The 18,306-nt window shown below is 43.9% G+C and overlaps 1 protein-coding gene across 2 annotated transcripts in view; it reads left to right on the top strand.

Annotated features, from left to right (window-relative positions):
- Positions 1–18,306, top strand: part of LOC115570869 (putative uncharacterized protein MYH16) — a 77,208-nt gene that overhangs the window by 14,182 nt on the left and 44,720 nt on the right. The gene's annotated exons all lie outside the window — the stretch shown is intronic.

The following is an 18,306-nucleotide window of genomic DNA, read 5'->3' on the forward strand; positions in this document are numbered from 1 at the left end:
TCATAATTTAGGCTGCAAAAGTATTTTTGCTTCTGCAAATCTCAGAGGATTATATTTTCCAAAAGTGACGCAGAAGTGTGTGCGTTTCATTTTACAGCATCACAAGATGTTTTTCCATATGATGAAACAAAAGTTGTTGTACACGTAAAATGGGTTTTTAGTCATTTATGTTTTTAGTTGGATACATTTACTTTGTGCAAACACTTGACATAATGAAACAGCATTTTTTAGTGTTATTCTTACAAGGTGATCTTTACAAATAACATAACAATCATAATTTTTTTGTTGGTTTTTGAAAGCCATCCCCGCCGCACACCTCAAGTCAGCCCAGAGCAATAGGCACCTTTGCAGAGCCCCGAAAGCGTGCAGCTGAAGACATTGACATTGAGCTACTGCAGCAACAGAAAAAGCAGTCTGTGGCACTTGAAGACGGGTGACACTCCATTGCACAGGAGGTGCGAGCTGTGGCCTCTGTGACGCGCGTGCTCAGGTGGGACACCTGGCCATCGTTACGCACAGCAGGCAGCTGGTCAGTGCTGTATCTGGGCTGACGATGGCCATCAATGCCCTGGCAAAAGGGATCGAGGATGGCGTACAGAGAGTCGGGAGGTCATTAAACACCAGTGGTGTTTTGTCTGAGCAGCCGGGAGAGGGAGGGGAGATCGCAGGAGGAGATGGACGCGCGTTACGCACTAGTGGACACCAGCGCAACCTGCGGAAATGGAAAGAAAATAGATAATGGCAATTTCAACATTCATTTTGTTTAAATTTAGGCTGGGTTTTCGTTTTTTGGTGTCTGTTTTTGTTTGTTTTGTTTGGTTAGAGATAGTAAGGCTATACTGCCTATGGGCCACAATATATTCTATGTTATGTTTGATCAATGTGTTTTTCTCCTTGTTTAATTGTGTGAAAAATAATAATAATAATTTTGGGGAAGCCAGCAACCGCACAAAAGCCCCGTTTTGTGGCATCTAATGTGTCCGGAGTGCGTGGGAATTTTATGTACCGTCCCATTCTGCGTGACATGGCATTTAATACGTGAGACAGCACACTGGAAAAACTGCTCTGGGAGATGCCAGCACTGGTAGCCACAGTGCGCTGGAATGATCCAGATGCAAGGAAATGCAAAGTTGACAGGAGTTTTGCCATACAGGAGATTGCATGACTCCTCCTTGTGACTGGCTCCAAATCAGCCCTTAGCTCCTCCAGAAGCTCCAAGATGGCATCGCTGGAAAGGCGATTTGTCTCTATTATTTTTTCTTCAGTCATTCCAAAAATGTTGACGCGAGCAGAAAAGACTTGTATTCTCCGTTGCCTTTCGTTGTGCCTATGCCTTCTCCTTGCTACAACGACTGCAGCCATGTGTGCGTAAAGCTGTTCCAGTTAATACATGACTTTCAAACGTGCTAAATAAAGACGCAAAATCAGCGAATGCAATTAGTTCCAGGTTTGGTAAATCACATTGTGTGCGCTAAATTAATCTATTTGCATCTACTCCTCCCAATATTTTGCGTGTTCTGGCAGAGACGCCCATATTTACATATTCATTAAGGCAAACACGCTAAATGGATTGCGCATGCTATTTTGCCCATTTGAGGGATGCAATCCTCGTTGCGTCAGGTTAGTAGATCAGCTTCAACATGTATGTGTAATGTGTTTGCGCGCGCAATCAAGTTTGCACACGTTTTTACACACGCAAACCTTTAGTAATTCAGGCCCTTAAAGTACTTGGTAAGGTTCAGACGCTAAAATGACTTGGTTGGGTTAAGACAAAAATAGTACTTGGTTGGGTTTAGACACTAATGGTGTGCATTGAAAGTACTTTGTCAGGTTTAGACACCAAACTACTTGGTTAGGTTTCAGCACAAAAACTACGGCATTGGGTTTCGGCACTAAAACTACATGGTTGGGTTTCGGCACTAAAACTACATGGTTAGGTTTAGGCACAAAAGGTATCTAGTTGTGTTTGGAAAGAAACGTTCGGGGCAGGGAGGGGCAGGACCATGAAGGGCCTTGTATGTGAGGAGTAGTGTCTTGAAGTCTATTCTGTATTTTACTGGGAGCCAATGAAGGGATGCAAGAGTTGGTGAGATGTGGGATCTACATAACATAAAAGTCATAATCAGCTGCTTGCAGATTTGTTCTGTGTGGTTGTATTCTAAGGAGGATTGGCTGTCTGCTTCCTGCCAAAGACGGCTGTTGTTATTTGTTAAGGTCTGACATACCCACTACACATTTACTGACCAGGGGTCCATTTCACAAAGCAGGTTTAGTGAAAACTCTGAGTCTGTTAACCCTGAAATGAGGGAAACGCTGAGTTTTCTGTTTCACAAAGGGAGGTAACTCAAACCAGACAAAGAGGGGTAACTCTAGCCTGTTTCACAGAGAGGTAACTTAAGCTCTCGGTCAGTTACCATGGTAACATACTCTATGAACCTAACCTGGTCGGGACCAGGTTTTTCTCAACAAACCTCGAGTTTCTCTCTGTCTCCGCCCTCTTTCAGCCACACACGGTATTTGATTTCCTCATTCATTCAGTCAGCAGGCGAGTTTTGGCGTAGTATAGTTCTGCCGTCTGTTTTTTGAGAAAATCATTGTAAAAATCAGTCAGTAGGCCTACATTAGAAGTTATATTAGGTGGCGACTATTTTCACTACCATGGCATGTCCTTTTGATAATGATCCCGTGGATGAAGGTGCAGCATTACTGCGCAGAGAATTAAATATTCGTGAGGGAGACGATTATCAGACCGCGCATAGATGTTCTTGCATTTACATACACAACCTTATCCGTCCTTACATTTCCAACATTACCAACCGAAGTCATGCTCTCACATCCCAGCAGATATTGTGTGTTGCGCTGCGTTTTTTTGCAAATGGGAGTTTTTTATACAACGTTGGAGATGCAGAGCACTTGAGCAAGGCAACTGTATGCAGAGCGGTCAGAAAAGTGTGCCTTGCCCTGAAACAGCTACTACCCATCTTTATCATTTTCAGCTCCTCTGCCTCCGTTAGAGGTGGCGGTGCTGGGCCACCACACGTTTTACGGGCATCTGCTTTCTTTCTGTTGGCTGAGTAGAAGTCTGTGTTAGTTTAAATAGGCTTAATTATTTAACATGATTATAGATGAGAAGACATTTATGTGTGTGAAAACAGCATTATATGTTGGGGATAAAACAACTGTACAGTCAAACAGCCACTTAATATTTACTTTACAATGTAAAACATGATCAAAATGAGGTACCCCCATGAGATTATGCCGAGGTCTTACCTGTTTGAACAATGTTTTTATGTTTCATCTTAAGCTGCTGCCAAGTGCGCTTCTCCCCTGCGGGATTGCACCTAAATGAAATAAATTAATAGGCTACCACTCAAGCAGTTTTCCCCTGTAATATTATGGTGATTGCAAAGGACTACATTTAAACTTACGCACTGACCCGAGCAGCAATGTTCTCCGACGCCGTCTCCCTCACTTTTGCTGCTGCAGTGGTGATACACTTCCTTCTAAAAACGTGCTCAAACTCACCGTATGAGCGCATTAATATTTACAATTCCAGTGGGGTGAAAAACGTAGCCCTCCTCTTCCCCGCTGCCATGGTGACTCGTCGAATCGGGGCTCCATTGATGCTGTCTTTTTAAACTTGTGGTGCACGCGCTTAACTCCAGGTGAAACTACTCCGAGTTGATCAAACTAACTCAAATCAGCTGTTCTGGAACCGAAAACTCAGAGTTTCCTATCTCAGAGTAGATCAACTCAGAGTTCAGGGTTAGACTCAGAGTTTGTTGAACCTGCATTGTGAAACGGACCCCTGAATGGCAAGAAAAGATATGGACTAGTTTGTAAACAACCTAGCATGTAGTAGCTTAAGAGATGTAGATTTGGTGTGAGAGCTCTGGTTTACATCCTGAGAACAGGCTTCACATCCATGAGTACATGCAGACTTCCTGTTAAACAGTGATATGGTTAAGTTCAGTAAATAGAGAATGGATCCTACATCAACCTGCCTGCAACAATGTCCGTGGATCATCTTGAAAACTATCTCGATGGGAAAATAGCACAACAGCTAAGAAGAGAAATATGTATTTCAAGTTTTTGAGTAAACTTTGTCCTCAAAGATCGAAGATATGGGCCTGAGGATGAGTGCTACAGATCAGAAGGTATTGAGAAACATGTGAGGAAACTGAGAAAGGAATTGCTGTTCTGTCTGTTTTAATGGGAGTTCTTTAAAGAAACTGACAGAAATAGAACATACACTGTATGTTAAATAATCAAAGCTCAAGGGTCCAATTACTTAATTTAAACCTTCGGACCTCTTCAGACGGTCCTCATATAGTGAACAGGGATGACTCAGGTTGCATCAAGTGTCATATAACAAAAACTTCATGACCAAATTTTCAAGATATCTCTGCAAGCTAGTTAATAAAGCTCTTTGTTACATGAACCCAGAGGTTAAAAGTGAACTTCCATGCTTGACTAGAAAATATTAGATAACTCCAGATTTAACTGTTGACATAAAACCATACACTACATAAATAACTGACATGTTCGAGAAAAAGACTTAGTGCTGGCATTCAATTAGTGCATAAAAGTATACCCAACCTAAAACCAAATTTTATTTGTATTTATTCAACCATCCAAACATTTTCTTCCTCTTATCTGGGATCAGGTTTAGATCAGGCAGACCATTCCTCCCAAACTTTCCCCTCCAGGTTTCTCCATTGTTGCCCACATGAGCATTGAAGTCCCCCGGAAGAGCTATGGAGTGCTGATGGAACCATTTCCATAACACCAATCAAGGACTCCAAGAAGGCCGGGTATTCCAAGATGCCGTTCTGTGTCTAAGAACAAACGACAGTCAGAGTAACGCCGTTACAATAAACGGCGTTACTAATGGCGTTACTTTTTTCAGTAACAGGTAATCTAACTAATTACTATTTCCATCGTTACAGCGCCGTTACCATTACCGACTATTAAATGTGGCGTGTTACAAACTGAAGCTGCTCATTGAAGCTGTTGTCATCCGACTCGGCTCTCAGCCACCGGAGCTGCAAAGCTGTTTTATTTTATTAATTTTTTTAGCTTGGCGAGGGAGGGGGGAGGGGCGGGACAACCGCATAAGTGATGGTGATTGGCTCTCTAAGGTAGAGAGTTCGTAAGCCAATCAGAGGCAGTGTTCAGTTTACACACAAACCACACACGCACACAGCAGTCTCGCACACACAAACTAGTGGAGAGCTGTAGCAATGGCGAGTCATGAGGGAAAGTTAACGTTTTCAAAGTGGAAGTACAGACACTACTTTAATCTCTTTTGTCTACGTCCTTTGTAAGCAACTCTAATCTAATGAATCATCTCTCAACAGCCCACGCTTCTACAAAACTAGTGGCAAAAACCACCGTTGTTGACACTGTCGATGATGACAGCAGGCCAGGTGTGGCTAATGTGAGCTCCGCTAACAAAGAAGGACACGGAGCTGTCTGAGCAGCTACAGATGGATTTTTCTGCTCCAGCTTCACAAAACCTTGACACAGACTGAACTGAATGCAATGATAGGCATGGTATGTTGTTGAGAACATGCTCCTGTTATCAACAGCTGACTCAGACTCCTTCAGAGCACTTACTGGCAAAAATATCGGGGAGAACAGGTGCCGGTCCGCCATGCAGGAAGACATTTTCTAAATACATGGATGCCGAGTACACTAAAATGAATGCCGAGCTCAAAAGGGGGAATAATTAAAAGTAACGCAATAGTTACTTTTCCTGGTAACTAGTTACTTTTATAGTGGAGTAATTCTGTTACTAACTCAGTTACTTTTTGGGAGAAGTAACTAGTAACTATAACTAATTACTTTTTTAAAGTAACGTGCCCAACACTGCTTGAAAGTGAAGATTTAAGTAAAATAAATTGCTTTTTATAATGCCTTATTCAGGAATCTTGAAAATAATGTTATGTTGATGACAGGCATCATTTTATCTGAGCGGTTGTCTCATTTTCCAAAAGTGAGTGGATGTCCCAATTTGAGGGATTCTCTCCTGGAGGCAGAGGATTTGTGTGAGATTGTGTGGAGCGGCACTGCTGCTGCCAGTGTTTGTGGAAAGCGCTCCAGGGTTGCCCACGGGATTTGGTCATTACTGGTGCTGAGTGCCTTAGCAGACTCTTCAGAAGGCTTCAATGGAATACATTGTAAACCTTCACTCTCTATTTTACTGCCGTCTGGATATGACAAATTCATGTGTCACTGCTGATCTTTGTCTGCATGTGCCTTTGAATACGTTGACCTTGAATAGGTCTGTACTTTCAGTTTAAATCAGAGTGGTAGTAAATTCGAGGATTTTTGTACAATGACTTAAACTTGATGATCCAAACTCCTGGATGTGTTCTTTTTCCTTACTGATATCATGACAAGTCAGTCTAAAAATTGAGGGGTTTAAGATTGTAACTACTCTACTACTTTTTTATGCAATCTTTTATTTCAATAGAGGTAAAGTGTTAACCTTTAACTACTCACTCCTTTTACTTACTTTCCTGTATTGCCCTTTTCCAGACAACTCCGCCCCCCCCCAACATTTTATCAAAATCACCAGGTGTGCTCTGGCTCCAACCGTTTCTTTTCTTCACTGCTTAGATTATCCAGCCATAAATAATGACGTTAACCTGTGGAGGAGATGGAGCAGCCAGCAGAATTCATAGCTTGGAGCCCCTCTGATTTGACTGCAGTAGGAAATGTGACCCCTTGTCAGAGCTATTTAGTTCTGTTGCTGCCTATAGGAAACCTTCCAGTTTTCCAGGGGAAGTTTGTCCTATTCCTCATGATCCTGTCATTTGCTGAGGCTGGAGGGATTTTTCACACATCTATTAAAGGGACTATGAATTCCTGCTTTTTAATCAACCTTAATGCATTTCTGCATAGGTCAACAGTGTCCCGTCAGGCCGACATTCTTTTTTTAAATACATAAAAGTAATTGATTTGTATGAAAGAGTCCTTTCCAGAAAGAAAATATATTATGCTGTGGTGATAAAATCCAGGTGTGAAAACATGTTATGTTAGCTGTATGATTCACTGGAAGCATCTTATATTTCCAACTTTACATTTCAAAAATGCTTTAAAGGCACCATGACCCAGGTGTGGCATTGTTGGGCAGTGTGACTCCGCACTATGTGAAAAAAATTGTGAGTATTTGAGCTTTTATGCTCATCTAAAGCCTACTGGAAATAAGTGGTGCGAAAGCGCATTGCCAGGCATGCTGTACTCATCAATTGAGCACTCACCAACGCATTTATATAGATGTGATGTTAACTTACTAAAGTAGTACGTCATGTAACCTAAAGTATGTATGTAACATACATATGTTCCTAAATAAAGGTACAACAGTAACAGTTCCTTTAACCCAGACCACGATGTTTTCCTAAACCTCACTATGAGGCAAGCGTATAAAGGTCCTGTGTGTCTGTCATTTTGTTTTGGGAGCCGAGTATGGTGATTAATCTCGTAAGTCATTAAGGTATGAGGATGTTCCGACTTTAGTCGCTAAATTATTTTTTGGCTATTTTTTTATGTAGTTATCCTAAGATTACAGACACTTTAAGGCCATAAGAGAAAAGGAATGATTGTTCCTTTTTATATTACCATACCATCTCCACTGCAATTTAAATCGTTCTCATTATTACAGTTTATTTACAAATGCATGCTATCTCCGGAGTTTCCTTGTTAAGTGAGTAATCCTGCTTGGTGCCTTACCACCAGCTGGACTGTAGTCTCGGAGGGGACATGGACATGGTTTACAAAACCATTTCTTGCACTTTTCGATTGACAGCTAGGGTACGTATTTATTTGGTTTATGTGTGATGTGTGAACAAGCAGGCACTTCTTGCTACTATCTCAGCTGAGAGGCATTTTTTACTGGAATGTTTTTTTTTTTATTATATTTGGTATAATTTTTTTTTGTTTACCAAAGTAGTCTTTACTATGTTCCTCTAATAAGCTTTGGTTGACCAAACTATATTTCTCCCTGTAGGGGTGGCTTTGCTCTAGTTCAACTTCTACCAGTGTGAAGTTGTTGGTAGTTTGCCATGCTGTGCTTTCAAAGTAGCTTCTCCATCACCATGGGCTAAATGTTAACAGCTAGTTAAGCAACTTTCTTGAAGTGACAGTGCTACTACACTGTGTATTAGTAGGTCGGCCTGTAATGCTAACTATGTTTAGTCCTGTGTGTTAGCATGCTTACATTTGCTAAGTAGTTTTGCAGGTAGTTGGCAATAACCAAAGGTTTGGACAAAAACACAACTGACCTAGTGATGGTGTTAGGGGTTCACCAAAGTTAATACAAATCCTCCTGAGGAGGACTGAATGTCTGTACCAAAATTAATGATAATCCATTCAACAGTTGTCGAGATAATTTAGTTTGGACCAAAGTGGTTGCCATCCCATAGTCTTACAAAAAGTGCCATGAAGGGAAAACTCAGAAAAACCACAGGAAAGAGACGTGACAGTCCCACCCACACTTTGCAATGAACCGCAGAAGTGCAGTGTAAAAATAACAACACAAACACTTTGACTGATTGAGGAATTTGAGGATTACCACTGCAAGAATAGGAGGAAAACAAATGATTTTTCTTAATTTCTTCTGATGTTCCAATCATCTTTGATACAAATGGTTATAAACAGAGAAAAGTCCACTGTTTAACCCTCAATTACTGCTAATGGGAAATAAATGTGGAGCGTTCCTGCAGAGCTATCCAGATGCCCCAGTTCTGCATGTGGAAACACTTTCAATCTGGACTGGCTCTGAAGTTTCTGAGGCCCAAGGCAAACTGTGGGACAAAAGACTGGCAGGGAGAGATGAATGAGGGTGGAGAGGGGAGGAGAGGCTGGGGAATGGAAGACTGACTTGATTTCCAATGGTAAGGCAAAGGAAGAACTTCAGTGTATGAACAAATTGGAAAGGAGAGATCGACTTTGAGGTGAGTATTAGGCGAAAGTCTAGGCCAAAAAATTACATGATAATGTGTGTTGGACCAACTAGGAAACCACTTACAGGGATATCTAAGGTTTAAACTCTCTAAACTTTTAATTCTGCCTGTGCTTTGAGCTTTGCTCCTCTCTTTTTCACATAGGTCGTTTATTGTTGATTTGGTTTTTATACTTTTAGCTAAGCAAGCATGACTGTAGGGAGGGTAATTGACTTTAATCCAAACTAAATTAAAGCTGCAAGCAGCGATGAACGGGCCCTCGCAATCCGCCACATCGGGGCATGCTGCTGCCGGGGCTTGCTGCCGTCGGGGCTTGTTCACGCAACACCTTCTGCTGAGGAAGTCGTTCCTTTATAATTCGGTGGACTGCTATTGCCGGTATTAAATAATGTATGCTGAAGTCAGAAAAGCTGTGTGAACTGCTGCATGATTCCCTGGACAAAGACTGAGTCGATGGTTCGCTTCTTGAGCTGGCTGAAGAAAATGTCCACACGAGGCATCATGCAATGACATAGTTTCAGGAAGAAGCATAAAGTATCATCGTCCAGTAGCCTCACAAACCCTACAGCTTCCCGCAGAGTGGTAGGCTCAAACTCCCCTGATGGTTTCAAAACACTGCATGATGTCACCTTTGTGCTCAAACACAGTCTTCACAGCACAGATATGGAAGTCCCATCTTACTGTCCTTGCTCTTGGGAGTCTGTGTGCCACCCAAGCACACTGGTTCTCTCGGGAGATCTTATAAAAAATCCAGAGAAACCAGCCAGGTCAGAGAAGAACTGATTAACTAATGGGATGTGAGATGTCACCTGCTACATGATGAAAGCTGCAGCAGGTGACAAGGAAGAAAGATGAATATTTACAAAGCTGAAAAGGCAGAAAAGCTAGAAAGTAAGAGGGCTGAAAGAGCTTTAACAGGTGTAAAAACAGTTTCTCTGGCTGCACATATGCCGGAGCAGTAGCATAACCAAAGTTGAAAATGTCTCCATAAGAATGAATGGGAAAATGCCTCCCAAACCCCTGCCATTTTTGAAAAAAAGTAATGGTTATCACCAAAATATGTATAGATTGATAAAATCACAAGACGGCCTAAAAATCCTTAAAACTAAAACTGTGATGATTTGAAAACCGTAAAAGATTTTTAAAAACTGAATACATGCCCAATAGTTTGAGGTCTTCTGACTCTTTAAAAGTTGGAATTGTGTCTGTAGCTCAAAGTATTAGGGACAAGGAGAGGTTGAAATTAGATGAGTTTTCAAGAGGATTTTAAGATTTCCCCATTTAATTCCATTCACAGTAATTAGACTGCCACCAGAGCGCCACCTATGGGCCGATTTGCACCAGTTTTGCACAAACCCTTATCAGGCCATGGAACACAATTGGGAAAAGTGTTGTGGTAATAGGAATGTATTTGGTGAAAATACGAAAGAATGTCTGTTTTGAACACAATGTACAGGAATTTGTTGTTTTATATTTTGGGCCTCTTTTGGTCTATCAAAATTCTTTTGATAGCTTTTTGTCAGGCGGGTCCACAGAGGCATCACGCAAAGTTTGGTGCAAATCGCTCAAATTGCCTAGGAGGAGTTCAAAAAAGTACGTTTTTCATTTGTTGCGATTTTGCGAATGGAAAGTTAGCGCAAAAGTGGGAGTGGCCTACGCCAAACAATTCAGCTGAATGCAGGGAACACACAGGGATGAGGTTTAATAATGTGCAACATATTAAGTGGGAGTTATGAGCGAAAAACGCTTTTGCATTGAAAATAGCGCCACCTGCTGGTCATTTTTGGTGTGTGAGTCACAGGGGCCATTCTATAGCACCTCTATGAATTTAATTTCCATAAGTGTAATGGTGCGGGCACAGTGCCAAATATTAAATTAGATGGCCACCAGAGTGCCACCTAGTGGCAGATCGTTAAACCCTTAGTCAGATGTCCTCAGGAAGGCACTGACAATAAATGTACTAAGTTTCGTGTTAATCCGATGAACTGATGTGGAGATATAAAATACATCAATTTAAAGAGTGCCACCTTGTGGCCATCGCCTAAAATTTTGCACAGGGCCTCAGGGGTTCATGGGGAAGTAGTAACCTGAGTTTAATGTCATAAGACCTGACCATTGTGGAGATATGCAACACTTCCTGTTTTGAACCAAATCTGCAGAAAGTTGTTCTTTAATAACTTTAAAATTAATTGTCCTATTAAAACTCTTTTGATAACTTTTTGCCAGGAGGGTCCACAGATGGTGTGTGCCAAGTTTCATTGGCAACGTAGCGAAAAAAACGGAGGCGGAAATGGGCGTGGCCTATACCACGAGACTCAGCACAATTCACTGAACGCGTGGATATAAGGTTTTTGAATGTGCCGAAAAGGATATGGGAGTTATTAGCCAAAACGCACTTTCCTTAATAACAGCGCCACCTAGAGGTGGAAATTCAGGACGACAATAGATTATAAAATTTTTCGCCATGTGTGACTTATATTCCAAGTTTGATGAGTTTTGGGGTATGTTCAGGCAGTGAAAAATGCAATCGTTTGAGACAAAGAAAAAAATAATAAAGAATCATTTGAAAAACAATAGGGTCCTTGCAGGTTCCCTGCTCAGGCCCTAATAAAAAATAAAGAATTAACATTATTTCCAAGCCATTTAACTCCATCGTGGGACCCGACAGGGTTGCCCCCTATCCCCCCTGCTTTTTATTTTAGCATTAGAACCCTTTGCCATTTCCATTAGAAATCACTCTATTATTAAAGGAATCCAGGTTGCAGAAGTAGAGCATCGTATAGCCTTGTTTGCAGATGATACATTACTCTTCTTGACAAACTTGGAGCAGTCTTTCTCAGCCCTTGCTGATGTGATTAATAGGTTTGGGAAATTCTCAGGTTACAGAGTTAACAAAACTAAATCCTCTGTTCTCTTCCTCAATGAGCGGGAAAGGCTCCATCCTACAGTCCAGCACCCGTTTATGAACACGCCTCAAGGTTTCAGGTACCTTGGTATCTTTATTACTCCCAATCTAAACTCATTAGTCTCTGCCAATTACGATCCAGTTATTTTAAAAGTTAAAGAATCTCTAAGCAGATGGATCTCACTTCCCTTGTCCGAGATTGGACGTATAAATGCTTTCAAGATGAATGTCCTTCCCAAATTCCTGTATCTGTTCCAGTCAATCCCGCTCCCGCCCCCTCCTAATTTCTTCCAAGATATGAAAAAAACTCTTACAAAGTTCATTTGGAAAAATAGGCGCCCAAGACTCCGACTTACACTACTGTACCTTCCATTTGATAGAGGAGGCCTAAGGGTACTCCTCCTTGAACCGGCACCTTATCGTGGTGGAGGGGTTTGAGCACCTGAATGATCCTAGGAGCTATGTTGTCCGGGGCTTAATGCCCCTGGTAGGGTCTCCCAAGGCAAACAGGTCCTAGGTGACGGGTCAGACTAAGATCGGTTCACTCGCCCCTGATGAAAGTTATACTACCAAGGACGTGCACGTCGCCCGGATCGGCGTCACCGGGGCCCCACCCTGGAGCCAGGCCTGGGGTTGGGGCTCGCAGGCGAGCGCCTGGTGGCCGGGTCTCTGCCCACGGGACCCGGCCGGGCGCAGCCCGAACGAGCAACGTGGGCCCGCCCTCCCGTGGGCTCACCACTCGCGGGAGGGTTCAGAAGGGGCCGGTGCAGAGGGATATGGGTGGCGGTCGTGGGCGGGGGCCCGATCCCCGGATGGGGACTCTAGCCATGGGGACATGGAATGTCACCTCACTGGGGGGAAAGAGCCTGAGCTGGTGCGGGAGGTTGAGCGGTACCGACTAGAAATAGTCGGGCTCACCTCCACGCACAGCCTGGGCTCTGGAACCCAACTCCTTGAGAGAGGCTGGACTCTCTTCCACTCTGGAGTTGCCCGCGGCGAGAGGCGGCGAGCTGGTGTAGGCTTGCTTATAGCCCCCCAGCTCAGCCGCCATGTGTTGGAGTTCTCCCCGGTGAACGAGAGGGTCGTTTCCCTGCGCCTTCGGGTCGGGGATAGAGCTCTCACGGTTGTCTCGGCTTATGGGCCGAACAGCGGTGCAGAGTACCCGGCCTTCTTGGAGTCCCTGGGAGGGGTACTGGAGAGTGCTCCAACCGGGGACTCCGTCGTTCTCCTGGGGGACTTCAACGCCCACGTGGGCGATGACAGTGTTACCTGGAGGGGTGTGATTGGGAGGAACGGCCTCCCCCATCTGAACCCGAGTGGTGTTTTGTTACTGGACTTCTGTGCTAGTCACAGTTTGTCCATAACGAACACCATGTTCAAGCATAAGGGTGTCCATATGTGCACGTGGCACCAGGACACCCTAGGCCGGAGATCAATGATCGACTTTGTGGTCGTGTCATCTGACCTCCGGCCGTATGTCTTGGACACTCGGGTGAAGAGAGGGGCTGAGCTGTCAACTGATCACCACCTGGTGGTGAGTTGGATCCGCTGGCGGGGGAGGAAGCTGGACAGACCTGGCAGGCCCAAACGTATCGTGAGGGTCTGCTGGGAACGTTTGGCAGAACCCTCTGCCAGGGAGATCTTTAACTCCCACCTCCGGGAGAGCTTTGACCAGATCCCGAGGGAGGCTGGGGACATAGAGTCCGAATGGACCATGTTCTCCACCTCCATTGTTGACGCGGCTGTCCGGAGCTGTGGCCGCAAGGTCTCCGGTGCCTGTCGCGGCGGCAATCCCCGAACCCGGTGGTGGACCCCGGAAGTAAGGGTTGCCGTCAAGCTGAAGAAGGAGTCCTACCGGGCCTGGCTGGCCCGGGGGACTCCTGAGGCAGCTGACGGGTACTGGCAGGCCAAGCGTGCGGCAGCACGGGCAGTCTCGGAAGCAAAAACTCGGGTCTGGGAAGAGTTCGGGGAGGCCATGGAGAAGGACTACCGGTCGGCCTCGAAGAAATTCTGGCAAACCATCCGGCGCCTCAGGAGGGGGAAGCAGTCCTCCACCAACACTGTTTACAGTGGAGGTGGGGAGCTGTTGACCTCGACTGGGGACATCGTCGGGCGGTGGAAGGAATACTTCGAGGATCTCCTCAATCCCACTGACACGCCTTCCATAGAGGAAGCAGAGGCTGGGGACTCAGAGGTTGACCCATCCATCACCCAGGCCGAAGTCACTGAGGTAGTCCGTAAGCTCCTCAGTGGCAAAGCACCGGGGGTGGATGAGATCCGCCCTGAGTACCTCAAGTCTCTGGATGTTGTGGGGCTGTCTTGGCTGACACGTCTCTACAGCATCGCGTGGCAGTCGGGGACAGTGCCTCTGGACTGGCAGACCGGGGTGGTGGTCCCCCTATTTAAAAAGGGGGACCGGAGGGTGTGCTCCAACTATCGGGGGATCACACTCCTCAGCCTCCCCGGGAAAGTCTATTCCAGGGTACTGGAGAGGAGAATTCGGCCGATAGTCGAACCTCGGATCCAGGAGGAACAATGCGGTTTTCGTCCTGGCCGTGGAACACTGGACCAGCTCTATACCCTCCGCAGGGTGCTCGAGGGTTCATGGGAGTTTGCCCAACCAGTCCACATGTGTTTTGTGGACTTGGAGAAGGCATTCGACCGTGTCCCTCGTGGCATACTGTGGGGGGTGCTGCGGGAGTACGGGGTCGGGGGCCCTCTGTTAAGGGCCGTGCGGTCCCTGTACTGCCGGAGCAGGAGCCTGGTTCGCATTGCCGGCAGTAAGTCAGACCTGTTCCCAGTGCATGTTGGACTCCGGCAGGGCTGCCCTTTGTCACCGGTTCTGTTCATTACTTTTATGGACAGAATTAAGGAGGTTATCACAAAACATTTTTGGAATGTTTTTAGAGAACGTTATCCTCAAACATTCTGGGAACTTAACGAAAACTTCCCGCTGAGAACGTTTTCAAGAACATTAGGGCCTAACGTTCAAATAATGTTGTCACTGAACATTTTAAGGAGGTTATCACAAAACATTTTTCGAATGTTTTTAGAGAACGTTATCCTCAAACATTCTGGGAACTTAACGAAAACTTCCCGCTGAGAACGTTTTCAAGAACATTAGGGCATAACGTTCAAGCAATGTTGTCACTGAACATTTTAAGGAGGTTATCACAAAACATTTTTGGAATGTTTTTAGAGAACGTTACCCTCGAACATTCTGGGAACGAAAACTTCCCGCTGAAAACATTACGAGAACATTCTTGGTAGCATTCTCAGAACATTTTTGGAACAATAACTTGCTAGCTGGGTACATTCACTGAAAGCAGTGTGGGTGGTGACTGGTTGACATTTATTTTCCCCTTAGAGATGATTGTAGCTGTATGTACTTGCTGCTGATACTGTTGAGTACTTCAAACACAGGAAACCAGCCTAACCTGCATAGATTTGGCTGCAGCTGGTTCCTGTACATAATCACTGCCCTCTGCAGTTCCTTTACAACAAACTGATGCCTGTGTGCTGGAGATACCCAAATACTGCAGAGTTTCTGGGCTTGCTATATTTGTTCAAGTGAGAGGAGACAGTCACCTTTAGTTCTGAAGAGAAAAGTCAGTAATGTGTTCGTTCATGTCTGTTGTATGGCAGATATCCAAACACGGAATTATATCTGCGAATCATTGTGTTACACTGACACAAGCACACAGATGTGATTCAGTTTCAACAGATTTGGTGCGGCTGCAGACAGACTTCAAATAAGCATAGAAGAGGAGGATATCATACTAAAGCACATGATTACCAAGAACGGTGAGCTTATCCAAACAGTAGACATTCAACTTTCACATAGCATGTACATGACTAAACTTAAAACTTACAAAGTGTTCTTGTTCTGTGTAAGCCTGTGTGAGCCATGCCAAACAAAAATGACCATGACTTTGTGATGAATAATGAAGCTTTTCTAACGATATACTGAGGACCAGTCGATCTTTGCTGCACTAAATATAGTTGCGTTCCCATCAACTTCTGTACTTTGTGTGCAGTGTGTGCACATGTTAACAAGCTAAGGCTGAAAACAAAGACAGTAAACGTGCTAAACATCAGCATGTCGACTTTGTCACTGTGAACATCTTGTCACGCAAAGCATGACTGTTTCTCAGTACAGCCTCATGGTTTGTGTCCACAGTGTTGTTCTTGCACACACATGGTCGCACTGATCCCCAGCATGGGACACTTTACAAACAAAGAAAACACCCTCATCAACCGTACAAACACTGTCTGGAAGCACCTGAGCAACACGGCTTGTGACACATAGCCTAGACCTCAGAACACAACACCGCAGCTGCTTATTTATACAGATAATGAATGTAAAGCATGGGAATGATGGATCCTGTGGAGACGTACGTTCACAGAGCCACTATGGTTGTTTTTGTCTTGTTTTCTTTACAAGATTCGTGGTAAATATCTTAGATCAAGAACATCCGGCAGCTGAGCCCACAACCCCCTCTTCCCTCCGGTGTTATCATTCATCTGGCCTTCAGGAAGTTAAACAGCAGCTGGAAATTAAATGCCAGGCTTCTTACCTCTTACCTCATAGAGGTACTATTATAAACTCTGACTCTCAGAACATGGGTTACATTTAGCATGGAGCAGTCAAACATAGTCAGGGATCATCTGTGTAACCGGGGGGCTTTCCTGTAATGCTTTCATCTACACTATCATGTCTTACATTACCCTCCGACTCTGTAATCAGCATTAACTAAATTCACATCTCCTGATGAATGAATGAATATGACTCAAGAACAGCAGAGTAAACAGGAAATTGGCCTCTCTTCATAGCGTTTCTTGGTTCCAAGCCTCAGAGTAGGTATGATGGAATCTGATGTGATCATATCTGATCCACTGGCAGCCCTCTCGTCAGATACAAGAGTGTTGCTGTCGGACTTGAGTGGTGTCTGGAGAGGCAGCTCAGTGTCTCTGGCTTCTCCAGCTCAAGTGGGAGTTACATGAAGAGATGTCTCTGTGCTGCCTCTCCACACAAGAACCCAGACCACATTGTCAAAATAAAATTCTCTGAAATCCTGTTCATGCTTTTCTTTAGTGTCTGGATGTCTTCCATGGCTCAGTGGCATTGGCAGAGTGCTTATCCCTGCTCATATAACTGTGTCCACTTTTGGGCAGTTTTTAGAGTCAGTGTTATTCTAGCTTTATATAATTTAAAGAGGACATAATGGTTGCTTTTCTACAGTCTTTGGGCTAGAGTGCGAATCACTACTGCTGTCAAATTCTGTACAGCCAATAAAGAGGAATTTGTCTCGGTGTTATGAGTAAACTCGACACAAACTGTATAGTTTTCTCATTTTCAAATCATTGCACCTGCCATTTGAGCCTCAGGTGGCCTCTCTGTCTGCAGTTTCTGATGAAATGGATGGCGACCGTACGTTCTCAATTCTGCACATTCCATGTATCTTGACATAATGAAGATAAAGTGCATATATCACAAAGGTGTATAGTTTTAAAAGTATGTCTATATGTGTAGATACCCCATAAAGTACAAATATATTGCTCTCTGTAGACCCATTCATTGGAACAGAAGTACATGTCTAGTAACTAGAGGTGTTCTTTCTATGAAGTTACTCTTTATGGTCACATGTTGTATATATTTTCGAATTCTTCCAAATTCTATTTTGACTTAACAATGCTACAAGTCCCAAACGATGATAATGTAGTTGGATAAAAAAAACATTTATAGTTTGCTGGAGATTTTGATCTAGTCTTGTGGTCTTCGTCAGCAGATGGTGTTTGCTTTGTTTTCATGACTCAGCTGCCATACCTGGGTCACATCCATTGCATGATCTGAAATTCCTGGGCTGTTGGTGTTCTTGAAACATCATAATTGATGTTCCTGTAACATTGTGCAAACCCCAAAACCTCAGTCTCCTAGCTGAGAGTCCTGTACTTAACCCATTCAGCTACAACAGCTTGTGTCACATTTGGACTTGCCTCTTTTTCATAAGTTGAAATGATCCCAGAGCAACAATAATATTGCTATTGTAGGAACAACAGCAACACAGCGATATAAGATAAATACACATCCATTTACTGCGGTCCTGATGGTGATGAGCTGTGGTGAAATCTCTAGGAAATGGAACTATCACAAGCTTGAATTGAGTTTTTCTCTTTTTTCCAAACATGCTTAGAATAATGGAGAGTTGGATGGAGAGACATGTACGCTTCCACGATGTCTGAGCAAACACAATCTGACGAGGTTGAAATTAGAAATGGTTGGTTGAATTAGTGTTTAACTGTTTCCACGGTCAAGAACAAACTGTTTTTTTTTTTTACTATTTTCTACTGCAAGATCATTGGATTACAGTAATAAGTTTGATTCTACCTTCAATATCGTCCCATCTTGTGACCCTTGATGTTAACTCTAGA

The sequence above is a fragment of the Sparus aurata genome, chromosome 20, assembly GCF_900880675.1.
Source record: "Sparus aurata chromosome 20, fSpaAur1.1, whole genome shotgun sequence".
Taxonomy (NCBI): domain Eukaryota; kingdom Metazoa; phylum Chordata; class Actinopteri; order Spariformes; family Sparidae; genus Sparus; species Sparus aurata.